The following is a 12539-nucleotide window of genomic DNA, read 5'->3' on the forward strand; positions in this document are numbered from 1 at the left end:
CCTCAGCTATGATAGATTCACTCTGTCCTAGGAGTGGACACATGACCTTCCCTCAGCACCCTGGCCAGTAGCCCCCCTCACAGGGGCTGGTACAGGTGCTATGGTGGACATGGCCTCTTCTCTGCGTGGTCTGTCCCCAGGGAGCTCCTGGACATCCTGATCTCAGGCGAGAGACTGGTGGGTGCATTCAGGGCCCCAGCATCTGCACAGGCTCCTCCAGGGGAGCCCCAGAAGGGGAAGGCTTGGTGGATAGGGCTTTAGGGAGGGAAAGAGAAAGTGACAGGGGAGGAGAGAGTCAGAGAAGACAGACAAAGATACGGAGGGTCCTCAGAGACCTTGGTGGCCCTGGGGAGGCCTCAGCTGAGAATCAGGTGGGGGACCCTCACCCTACTTCTCCCTAGGACAACTCCCTGCCACACCCTCCCTCTCAGTGCAGCTGGGCCCCATGCTGTCCCCAGGAGAGAATGTGACCCCATTGTTCCAGTGTCAGAGCCCAAGGGCCAGTTTCTTCTGTCCAGGGAGGGGACATCCCATTTCCCCCCACTCACTGCATCTGAGATCAGAGTCCCGAGCTCAGCAGTACCAGGCAGAATTTTCCATGGGGGCTGCAACCTACAGGTGCTATAGTTGTTGAACCCTTTCCCCCAACCTGCTGCCATGGCCAGTGCCCTTGGACCTTGTGGTCTCAAGTAAGGGGCCCCTGACTGTCTCTCTGAGCCCAGAGGGTCACTGGTCCTTGCCCCCAACAGAGCTCTGACTAAGGGATGGGAGTGAGGGATCTCTGGGAAGGCTCAACCAGAGGGGGATTTTCTCTGTGAGGGGCAGGATCAGCAGAGTCTCCCCAGATAAGTGCACCCCACCCCATCATTGGAATGAAGAACAGGCCAGGGGGGCAGCTGGGAAGTCACTGGGAAGCTACAGGGCAGAGGCAGAAGAGTGAGCAGAGACAGGGGCCCCAGGGCAGCCCAGCCCCTCACCCTCCTCTGGTCCTCATTCCCAATATCCTCTTGGGTCTTAGCCCTCCACCTTCAGAGCTTATTTGCAATCTTGATGGAGCTCAAGGGCTTCTGTCCAGAGACTCCTATGGCCCCAGGCTGCCTGGGGACATGCTCAGTCCACCTAAGTCCTAGTTGCAACCTTAGCTGGGCTTGTGTCCACAGGCCTGGAATTCAGGCAGACATGGTCAGGGACCCCAGGTTCCCAGGGGCTCAGAGCAGAGCTACATAGGGAGGGGTCAGAGGGACATGTTGGGGCCCAACCTGGGTAGGGCAGCTGGCTGACCTGATCATCAGGGAGTCCAGACCTCACCTCCCACGCCACCCCACCCCGGGAGGACCTGAAGACCCACTCCTCACCTCTATGGAGCCAGAAACCCAAGTGGTGAGTAAGGAGCTGTAGGAGGAGGTGGGTTGGGGGAAGGGCTGAGTGTGAGGTGGGTGCAGCCACCATGCAGCTGCGGCCTTAGTCAAGCCCTTACCTCTGGGCCTCAGTTTCTTCAAGTGTAGAGGAGAGGCCCGGCACAGACCTTCAGTATGCTCTCAGCACTGACCTTGGCTGTGACCTCCTGGGAGAAGAGGCCTCCCAGGGAAGCCTCCAGGGCCTGAATCTGCATCAGGCCTGTCTCCTGTGATGGAGACATTGTGCAGGGGAGGGGGCGCAGGACCAGTCAGGGGCTTCCTGATGTTTCCCTGCAGCTCAGGGCTCAGCTCTGGAGGATGAAGGAGGATGAAGTCAGACTCCCTGGGTTCATCCCCAGCCCTGCTGCTTCCTGCTGGGGACCCAGAGGTGACCCCTTGTCTGAGCCTCAGTTTCCTGGTCTGTTACTGGGTGGGTGGCATCCCTGCTGTACACCTGTGGGGCAGGAGGTGAGGAAGGTGGACCCAGCCCGGGCCCTGCACACAGCAGGCGCTCTCTTAACTAGCTTCATTTCTCATCCACGTGTCATTCCTGCCCAAGGCCTGGGAAGGCACCTGAACCTCCTGATTGGGGTCTCCGCGGCCTTCCTTCTGCTGCTTGGCCTCCTCCTCCTCCTTCTCCCCTTCCGCTGGAGACACCGCCGCCAGGGCACAGGCAGGAAGGCGGGTGAGTAGGCTGAGGGTGACGCGGACCTCAGGAGGGGGTGGCCGAGGGTGGGCTCAGGGCGCAGCCCAGGGAAAGCAGGCAGGTGGGCACAGGTAAGCTCAGAAACACGTGTGCAGAATCCTACATTCTAAATCCAGAATACACTCCATCGCTGTGTCCTAGGGCTTCCAGGTAGTCTTTAAGCCTTTCCATCTAGCCTGTCTTCAGTCACTTCATTCCCCAGTGGAAGTAAGAGACCCCAGGAACTCCAGGCAGGAGACCCCTTGTACTATCTCCACAGATGCTGCCATGGAGAATAGACAGCCTGAATACAGGGTGAAGCTGGACAGTCAGGTGAGCGCCTTGCCCCGTCCAGGGCCCAGAGCTTCCTGTCCCCCACCTGGTCCCAGGCACTTCCCAGTCTTTCCACCTCAGGGCTCTCAGCAGAGTGCACAGCTGACCCCTCCCTCTGAAGCACCACCCTCACCTGTGACCTCGAAGCCCCTCCCTCTGGGTCCTTTGTGCCCTCAGCCTCTGGCTGGCTGGCAGCTGTTCTCTCTTGGGGGGTCTCAGGAGACTCATGAGGAATGAGCCACTGTGCAGTCCCCAGGCTCCCTGCACTTGCCCCTCCAGGGTGCACTGGAGCCCCCTGTTGCAGACACAGCAGGGAGCAGGGCTCCCCCTCCCTGAGCTGCCTCAAGGGGGGCAGACAGGACATCAATGGAGTGTCAGGAGTGCCAAGCGCTGCTGAGGACAGAGAGCAGAGAGAGGGATGGATGTGTGGGCTTGGGGGCTCTGATGAGGTGAGCCCAGCACGAGGCTGGAGGACAGGGCCACATGTGTGGCTCATGGACCAGCCCCTGCAGCTGAGGACACGCAGGTGCCAAGGTCCTGAGGCAGCAACACACTCCTCAGGAAGATGGAGCCGACGACAGGGCTCAGATTGTGGGGAGGAGAGGCTGGGGCTGCAGGAGGAGGCTGCCGGAGCCCCCAAGGCTGAGGGAAGCCTGTAGAGACCCCAGCAGGAGGTGACATACTCCAACTTCAGTCTTTCAAGGATCACACTGGTCATCATGTGGGAAAGTGGCTGGAGGAGGTGCAGGTGGAATGGAGGGGCTCTGTCTCTGTCTGTGTCTCTCTCTACAGAGCCCAGGTCACGAAGGATGCTTAGGGGAGCTCTAGAACCCGGGGGGTGGAGCCTCCTCACCCCACCTGCCCATAGGAATCCCTGGATGCAAAGGACACAGGACAGGATGGGCAGACAGATGGTCAGGTGCCCTGTCCCCAGGTCCCAGGCTTCCCCCAGGGTCCAGCATGCAGCATGGCCTTCCTTCTCACTGTCACTCCAGGTGGCTGCATCTGAAGATGCCCAGGAAGTGACCTACGCCCAGGTGTGCAGCTGGACACTCAGAGAAGGGACACGTGCGCCGCCTCCTTCTCAGGGCCGGGAGCCCCCAGCAGAGCCCATTGTATACGCTGCTCTGGCCACCCCTCACCATGAACTGTCCTGAAGGACGCGGATCGATGCCCCTCAGCCGGCTGTGAAACCTGACAGAGACACCCAGAGATTCCAGAAATTTGGGCACTCAATGTTTCTATGTTTTGGAAATAAAGATAGCAATTTCTTAATAATCAATTTGTTTAATGAGAAGTAGACAGAAGTGGTACACACTTCTAATCTCAGTACTTGGGAGGCTGAGGGAGGATTGAGGCCCTCCACAACTTAGATCCAGTTTCAAAATAAAAGTAAAATAGTGCTGGAATTGTAGGCATCATGCTTTTATTTTCATTTATCCCTGTTCATTGCTGTTTTATAGAAAAGCAAATGACCTGCGTATGAACACTCTTTTTCTTGTTGTTACTGGGGATTGGACCTAGGGACATCCTACTTCTGGACCTCTTCTTAAGCTCTATTTAATTATTTTTATTTTGAAACAGAGTCTTGCTAAATCGCTGAGGCTGTCCTTGAATCTGCAAACCTCCTGTCTCAGCCTCCTCAGTACTGGGAGTACATCGTGGGCTACAGCACTCGTCATTTATTAACTTTGAATTAACCACGTGATAATCATTCATCAGCTATAGGAAGATATTTGATAAGCAAATCACTAATTTTTCTATATGGCAATCGTGCCATCTGAGAACAAGGACAGTTCTACTTCTTCCTTTATAATCTGGACAGCTGGTCTTTGTTTTATTGCTGCCTTAGCTAGAAATCAGCACAGTGCTGAAGAGGAGAGGATATATATGTTGTTATTCAGGCTGAAGTTCTCCCTCATTGTAATTATACATCATATTCAGATTCAAAGTTGTACATCAGTAAGTGCACACATAATTTGTTATATGTCTTTTTGCTCTTTTTTGGGAGGGCCACTGGGGATTGAACCCAGGGACATTCTACCTTGGAGCTACGCCCCCCAGGTATATTTTTATTTTTTTATTTTGAAACAGGCTCCCACTAAGTTGCAGGGGTCTCACAAGTTGCAGAGGCTGGCTGGGAACCTGCAGTCTTCCAGTCTTAGCCTCTCAAGTACTGGGATTTCAAGCGTGCACCACAACTGGCTGCTGCTGCTTTTTCCTTTTGTTCCCCTTCCCCTTCCCCTTCTCCTTCTCCTTCTCCTTCTCCTTCTCCTTCTCCTTCTCCTTCTCCTTCTCCTTCTCCTTCTCCTTCTCCTTCTCCTTCTCCTTCTCCTTTCCCTCCTCCTCCTCCTCCTCCTCCCCTACCTCCTCCTTCTCCTTCCTTCTTCTTCTTGTACTCCTCTACCTCCTCTTCCTCCTCCTCCTCCTCCTTCTTTTTTTGATACTGGGGATGGAACTCAGGGGCAGTCTACCTTTGAAATATATCTGCAGTCATTTTTATTTATTTATTTTTTTTGTGTGTGTGTGGTGCTGAAGATTTAACCCAGGGGCATTCTACCTCTGAGCTATACTCCCAGCCTGATTTTTTATCCTTTATTTTGAAACAGGGTCTCACTAAGTTTCGGAGGGCCTCACTAAGTAGCTGAGGCTGGCTGTGAACCCAGATCATCCTATCTCAGCCTCTCGTGTACTGAGATTACAAACATGTGCTACTATGGCCAAGCTTATTTTTATTTTGAAATAGATTCTTGCTAAATTGCTGAGGGCCTTGCTAAGTTGCTGAGGTTGGCCTTGAACCTGTAATCCTTGTCTCAACCTCCCAGATTCTGGGATTGCAGGCATGGGTCACCACTCCTGGCTGAAGTTTTCTAGTCCTTACTTAAACAGGGATTTTTTTTTTCTTCTGGTACTGGAGATTGAACCCAGGGGCATTCTACCTCTGAGCTATACCCCTAGCCCTATTTTTAAATTGTTTGTTTTGTACAGGGTATCACTAAGTTGTGGAAGGCCTCATTAAGTAGCTGAGGCTGACCTTGAACGTATGATCCTTCTGTCTCAGTCTCCCAAGTACTGGGATTACAAGCAGAGCCACCATGCCCTACTTAAAGAGTTTTTTGTTTTTTTTTTTACTACCTGGGGTGGAACCTAGGGGCATTCTACCTCCAAGCTACACCCCCCTGCCCTATTTTTTATTCTTTATTTTTAAACAGGGTCTTACTAAGTTGCGGAGAGCTTCGCTAAGTAGCTGAGGCTGTCTGCGAACCGCGATCCTCCGGTCTCAGCCTCCCAAATGCTGGGATTACAAGTGTGCACCAACACACCTGGCTTAGAGAGGGATTTTTTTGAGGAACAGATGTGGTTATTGACCAAAGCTTTTCCACATATACCGATATGATTTACTTTATGTAGTTTTTTTTTTTTTTTTTAGAGCTTGGTGTTGTGATGGATAACAGTAAATTGCTTTTTTTTTTTCTTTTTTCGTTATACTGGGGATGGAACCCAAGGGCATTCTACTTCTGAGCTACACCCGCTGCCCTATTTTTTATTCTTTATTTTGAAATGGGGTATCACTGAGTTGCAAAGGGCCTCGCTGAGTAGCTGAGGCTGTCCGCGAACCGCGATACTCCAGTCTCAACTTTGAGAGCTGGAATTCCAAACAGCATGGCACATGTGCTGGCTGAACTACGTCCTGGTGGGAAGAGTGTGCTCTCTTCTCCCTTTCCTTATAAAGCCACCAAGAGTCAATCAAGGAGTTTCTACCCTAATCCCCTAATCTAATCTCCTCCCAAGGTCCCACTTTTAGACACCACAGACAGATTACGTCTCCACTCTCTTAATGGCGTTAGTGTAAGACTTTGGGGATTAAGCTGCCGATGGGTTTAGGGTTAGCATTCCACTCCTAACCCTCATTCACTCCTGAGACCCACGTCTCTCTCACAGACAACAGCCATTCCATCCAGATAGTTCCAAAGTCTTAACTCATTTCAGCATGAATTCAAAAGTCCAAGGGCTCATCTGAGACTCAAGGCAAAAACTTCCTGCACTTGTGAGCCTGTACATCAAAACCAGTTCCATACTTCCAAAATACAATGGTGGGACAGGCTCAGGGTCAAACTTCCCATTCAGAAAGGAGGAGTCCTGGATCCAGGCTGAGATAGATCTGTCCTTCAGCCCCATTATATTCATATTCCTGGGGAGTGAGCTAGACTAGGATGCACAGGGTGCCATCTGCTCCTTATTCTATCATGTTAGAAGTTACACATTTGGTCAAGCCATTTGACCAAGCCAACCAGGTTGTTTTTGGAGCCTGGAAGTAAACTCTCTTAGTTATATTCTAATGTTATAGTTATTAGAAATTATTAATTAATTTATTAATTTTTTTGCGGTACTGGGGATGGAACCCAGGTGCATTCTATCTCCAAGTAACACCCCCAGCTCTATTTTTTTTATTCTTGTCTTGAAATAGGGTCTCACTGAGTTGCAAAGGGCCGCACTGAGTAGCTGATGCTGTCGGGGAACCGTAATCCTCCTGTCTCAGCCTCCCAAATGCTGGGATTGCAAGTATGTGCCACCGCACCAGGCTAGAAATTATTTTTTTTATCCCCCATCTTTTTTTAAAGTTTTCTATTCTAGGTTGGAGGGTGGTGGGAGAATCCTTGTCCTCTCCAGAAGAGAAGCAGCCCAGAGAGACTGAGGAGGAAGATGGGAGGTGCCCGGTGCAGTCTTATCATTAGTGATTTGGGGTAGGGGGGACAGTCCCTTGTTCACTGTCTTTCTTGGTTTCTTTGAGCTGTGGGTGATGTATCCAGGAGGTGATGCCAGCTTCCTTTATTGCTGTTCAGGTGGTGAGGATTACAATGTATGGATCTTTCCAATAGGCTCCAATGTCTGGGCATGAAGCCTCTTAATCCACACCAGGTCACCGGGCTGATAATGGGGGGCTGGTTCATAGGAGCGTAGGGAGGTGTCCACCTTAATCACCCAGTGGAGAGCCTGCTGAGTCTGTTGTAGAGCCTGCAGGGACTGGAGGAGAGAGTGACTAGTTATCTCAGCCTGCTGAGTGTCCCTAAGCTAGGAAAAGCAGTGGAGGTTTCCCAAATATTATTTTATAAGGAGTGAACCCTTTCTGATATGGGGTGCACCTTGCCTGGTGGAGGGCAAAGGGAAGGAGACTGACCCAACTCTCATCACTTTTAATGACTTATTTAGTCAAGGTTTCTTTAAGAGTCCTATTCATTTACCTGTTTTGCATTTTGGGGCGTATAAGTACAATGTAATTGGATTTTTTTTTTTTTCAGCACTGGAAGTGGAACCCAGGGGTATTCTACCTCTGAGCTGATAGAGGTATCAGTCCTATTTTTTTTTTTTTTTTTTTGGTGGTACTGGGGGTGGAACCCAGAGGCTTTCTACCTCCAGGCTATACTCCCAGACCTTTTTTACATTTTATTTGGAAACAGGGTCTCACTAAGTTGCTGAGAGCCTCACTAAGTAGCTGAGGCTGGCTTCAAACCCGTACGATCCTCCTGTCTCAGCGGGGATTACAAGCGTGAGCCACCAAGCCCGGCTCTCAGTCCTATTTTTGAGTCTTTATTTTGAAACAGGGTCTCCCTGAATTGTGGAGGGTCTCACTAATTAGATGAGGCTGTCTGCAAACCGTAATCCTCCTGTCTCAGCCTCCCAAATGCTGGGATTTCAGGCATGAACCATCATGCTTGGCTCACAGTATAATATATATATATATTGGTACTGGGTGTAGAATCCAGGGGCTTTTTACCTCTGGGCTACACGCCCAGCCCTATGTCATAATTTATTTGGAAACAGGGTCTCACTAAGCTGCTGAGAGCCTCACTAAGTAGCTGAAGCTGGCTTGGAACTTGTGTGATCCTCCTGTCTCAGCCTCCCAAGTGCTGGAGTTATAAGCATGCACCAATATGCCCGGCTTGTAATTTTTTTTCTTTTTTTTTATTGAGGTACTAAGGATGAAACCCAGGGCATTCTACCTCTGAGCTACATACCCAGCACTACTTTTTATTCTCTTTCTTTCTTTCTTTCTTTCTCTCTTTCTTTCTTTCTTTCTTTCTTTCTTTCTTTCTTTCTTTTCATTCTTTTTTTTTTTTAGTACTGGGGATGGAATCCAGGGGCAATCTACCTCTGAGTTTCACCACCCAGCCCGATTTTTTATTCTTTATTTTGAAACAAGATCTCACTGCGTTGCAAAAGGCCTCACTTAGTAGCTGAGGCTGGCCATGTACTGTGATCCTCCTGTGTCAATCTCCCAAATACTGGGATTACGAGTGTGTGCCACCATGCCCAGCTTCACAATGTAATTTTATTTATTTTTTGTATTTTACTTTTTGCAGTACTGGGGTTCCTTGCAGCCCTTCTATCTCCAGGCTACACTCCCATACCTATATTTGATTAAAAAATGTAAAGCACAACAATTTCCTAGCTTTGATATGTAATATCTTCATCATAATTCTATTTATTTATTTATGATGGGGATTGAGCCTATATTGATTGTTAATAAGAGCTGCATTAATTGCTAATAAGAATAAGCTTTCACATATAGGCAAAACAATAAAATCCTTTTTCCTGCCTCTATGCTGTCAGCAAAGAGCTGCAGCCAATACTGACCTCGGTCAGCTAAAAGTTAGCTGTTAGCCCAGCTAAACATGGAATGTTATGGTATTGGGGATGGAATCCAGAGGCTTTCTACCTCTGGTCTTTACTACCAGACCAATTTTATACTTCGTTTGGAAACAGGGTCTCACTAAGTTGCTGAGAGCCTCACTAAGTAGCTGAGGTTGGCTTTGAACCTACGCAATCCTCCTGTCTCGGCGTCCCAAGTGCAGGGATTTTGGGTGCCCCCATGCCTGGCACAAGTTTACAACATAATAAATAACTTCTAGCAGATAGAGATAGAAAACGGCTGAAAACTTCCTAAGGATGTGGGTGGATGGTACAGGTTTTCTTCAAAGAGGGCATATACCATGTGGCCCCTGACCTTGATAACCGAGTAACACATCTTGGTCATAACTAACATGAAAGGCTTGTATCGTGGAGATGGTTGGTGGGCCTGCGCCTGCGTTGGGTCATGGGAGGTAAAAAGACTATTGGCTGAGCAGGGTGGGAGAAAGGAGATAATAAATACTTATAAAAACGGTTCTTAGTTCCAAACTTCAGCATCTTACTCTCAAGACACTCCACTGCGTCTCTCTGATGCAGTGCTCGGTGGTCTGTCCCTTCTTTCTACCTTTGTAATAATAAAAATTGCTTAAGCGTGCAGCAGTATACTTCTGGCTATCTTTTCTAAACGTAAGAACAAGAACCCACGTCGACATCTCACACCGTTACAATTTAGTGGTGCCAGGACTGAGCCTAGAGACATTCTACGTCCAACTACACCCCCAGCACTTTTATTTTAAATGTTTTGTTTAGAAACAAGGCCTCACCAGGTGGCTGAGAGACTTGCTATGTTGCTGAGGCTTTCCTCATTCCTGTGATCCTCCTGTCTTAGTCTCCAAGTATTAGAATCACAGGCATGAACCACATGCCCAATTTATCATTCAATTTTGTGTGTATGTGTGCGCGCTGCTGGTAATTGAACCCAGGGGGCTTCTACCATGTGTTACAATTCCAGCACTCTTTTATTTTTATTTTGAAATAGGATCTCTCTAAGTTGTGGAGGGCCTCAATAAGTTGCTGAGGCTGTCCACTAACCTGCACTGCTCCTGTCTCAGCCTCCCAAGTACTGAGATTAGAAATGTGCACCACTTCTGTCTGTTTTTCATTAAACTCATTGATTGCTGAGAAATCTCTAGCTTTATTTTCAAAACATAGAAACACCGAGTCCCAGAAGTTTCTGGAATGTCTGGAGGGCTGTCAGGTATCACAGCCAGCTGAGGGTCCTTTAGGACAGCTCGTGGAGAGAGGAGGCCAGAGCAGCATACACAATGGGCTTGGCTGAGGATTCCTGTTCCCGAGAAGGAGGAGGCGCGGGTGTCCCTTCTCTGAGTGTCCAGCTGCACACCTGGGTGTAGGTCACTTCCTGGGCATCTTCAGATGCAGCCACCTGGAGTGACAGTGAGAAGGAAGGCCACGCTGCATGCTGGACCCTGGGCGAAGCCAGGGTCTGGGGACAGGGCACCTGACCATCTGTCTGCCCATCCTGTCCTGTGTCCTTTGCATCCAGGGATTCCTATGGAGCAGGTGAGAAGGGGAGGCTCCTCCCCTCTGGGGTCTAGAGCTCCCCTAGTCATCCTTTACTCATGGTGGTCTCTGTGATGTGGGCTCTGCAGTGAGAGGCACAGAGACAGAGACAGAGACAGAGCCCCTCCATTCCACCTGCACCTCCTCCAGCCACTTTCCCACATGATGACCAGCGTGATCCTTTAAAGACTGAAGTTGGAGTATGTCACCTCCTGCTGTGGTCTCCACAGGCTTCCCTCAGCCTTGGGGCTCTGGCAGCCTCCTCCTGCAGCCCCAGCCTCCCCTCCCCACACTCTGAGCCCTGTCATCGGCTCCATCTTCCTGAGGAGTGTGTTGCTGCCTCAGGACCTTGGCACCTGCATGTCCTCAGCTGCGGGTGCTGGTCCATAAGCCACACATGTGGCCCTGTCCTCCAGCCTCGTGCTGGGCTCACCTCATCAGAGCCCCCAAGCCCACACATCCATCCCTCTCTCTGCTCTCTGTCCTCAGCAGCACTTGTCACTCCTGACACTCCACTGATGTCCTGTTTGTCCCCCTTAAGGCAGCTCACGGAGGGGGCGCCCTGCTCCCTCTTGTATCTGCAAGAAGGGGCTCCAGTGAACCCTGGAGGGGCGAGTGCAGGGAGCCTGGGGACTGCGCGGTGGCTCATTCCTCGTGAGTCTCCTGAGACCCTGAGAGAGAGCAGTTGCCAGCAAGCCAGAGGCTGAGGGCACAAGGGACCCGGAGCCGCTCACCTGACTGTCCAGCTCCACCCTGTCCTCAGGCCGCCTGCTCTTCACAGCAGCATCTGTGGGGACAGAACACGGGGGTCTCCTGGCCAAAGCCCCTGGGGTTTCTCAGTCCCGCAGGTCCCTGTACTGTCCCACATGGGAACACAGAGCCAGGTAGGGGCGCCAAGGTCCCCTCAGCCCCTCCCAGCCCACACTCCTGATTGTAAGGCCCCTGTATCCCCCGCCCAGGCTCCTCTCCCACTTGCAGGGGTACTCCTCACAGGGGTGCTCCTCCTGGGCTGTAGCAGCTGGGCTGGAGCTGGGGAGACAAGGGGTGTCCGGTGGTCGGGAGGCACGGCAGGCTAGAGGGGGTCTGGGTCCTTGGGCGGGAATCACCTCTTGTGCAGGACACTGGTCTCAGGTGCTGGCTCCGCAGCCCCTGCAGGATGGTCGGAGTCAGCCTGTCCCTGTGCTGTGTGAGGCAGACAGAGCCTCAGCCTGGGCTTCAGACCCGCCCACCCCACAGACCCTGCAGGGGAGGAAGGGACTGAAGACAGGCTAGATGGAAAGGCTTAAAATCACCTGGAAGCCCTAGGACACAGCGATGGAGTGTGTCCTGTTCTGGATTTTGGATCTAGGATTCTGCACACGTGTTTCTGAGCTGACCTAAGCTGATCTGCTCCCACCATGCTGCTTTCCCTGGGCTGCACCCTGAGCCCACCCTCGGCCACCCCCTCATGAGGCCCGCATCACCCTCGGCCTACTCACCCGCCTTCCTGCTTGTGTCCTGGCGGCGGTGTCTCCAGCGAAGGAGGAGAAGGAGGAGGAGGAGGCCAAGCAGCAGGAGGAAGGCTGCGAAGACCCCGATCAGGAGGTTCTGGTGCCTTCCCAGGCCTTGGGCAGGAGTGACACGTGGATGAGAAATGCGGCTGCTTAAGTGAGCGCCTGTGTGTGCAGGGCCCGGGCTGGGTCTTCTCTGTCCTCACCTCCTGCCCCACAGGTGTACAGCAAGGATGCCACCCACCCAGTTACAGACCAGGAAACTGAGGCTCAGACAAGGGGTCTCCTCTGGGTCCCCAGCAGGAAGCAGCAGGTCTGGGGATGAACCCAGGGAGTCTGACTTCAGCCTCCTTCATCCTCCAGAGCTGAGCCCTGAGCTCCAGGGAAACATCAGGAAGCCCCTGACTGGTTCTGCGCCCCCTC

Source organism: Muscardinus avellanarius, assembly GCF_963383645.1.
Source record: "Muscardinus avellanarius genome assembly, chromosome: 10".
Lineage (NCBI taxonomy): Eukaryota > Metazoa > Chordata > Mammalia > Rodentia > Gliridae > Muscardinus > Muscardinus avellanarius.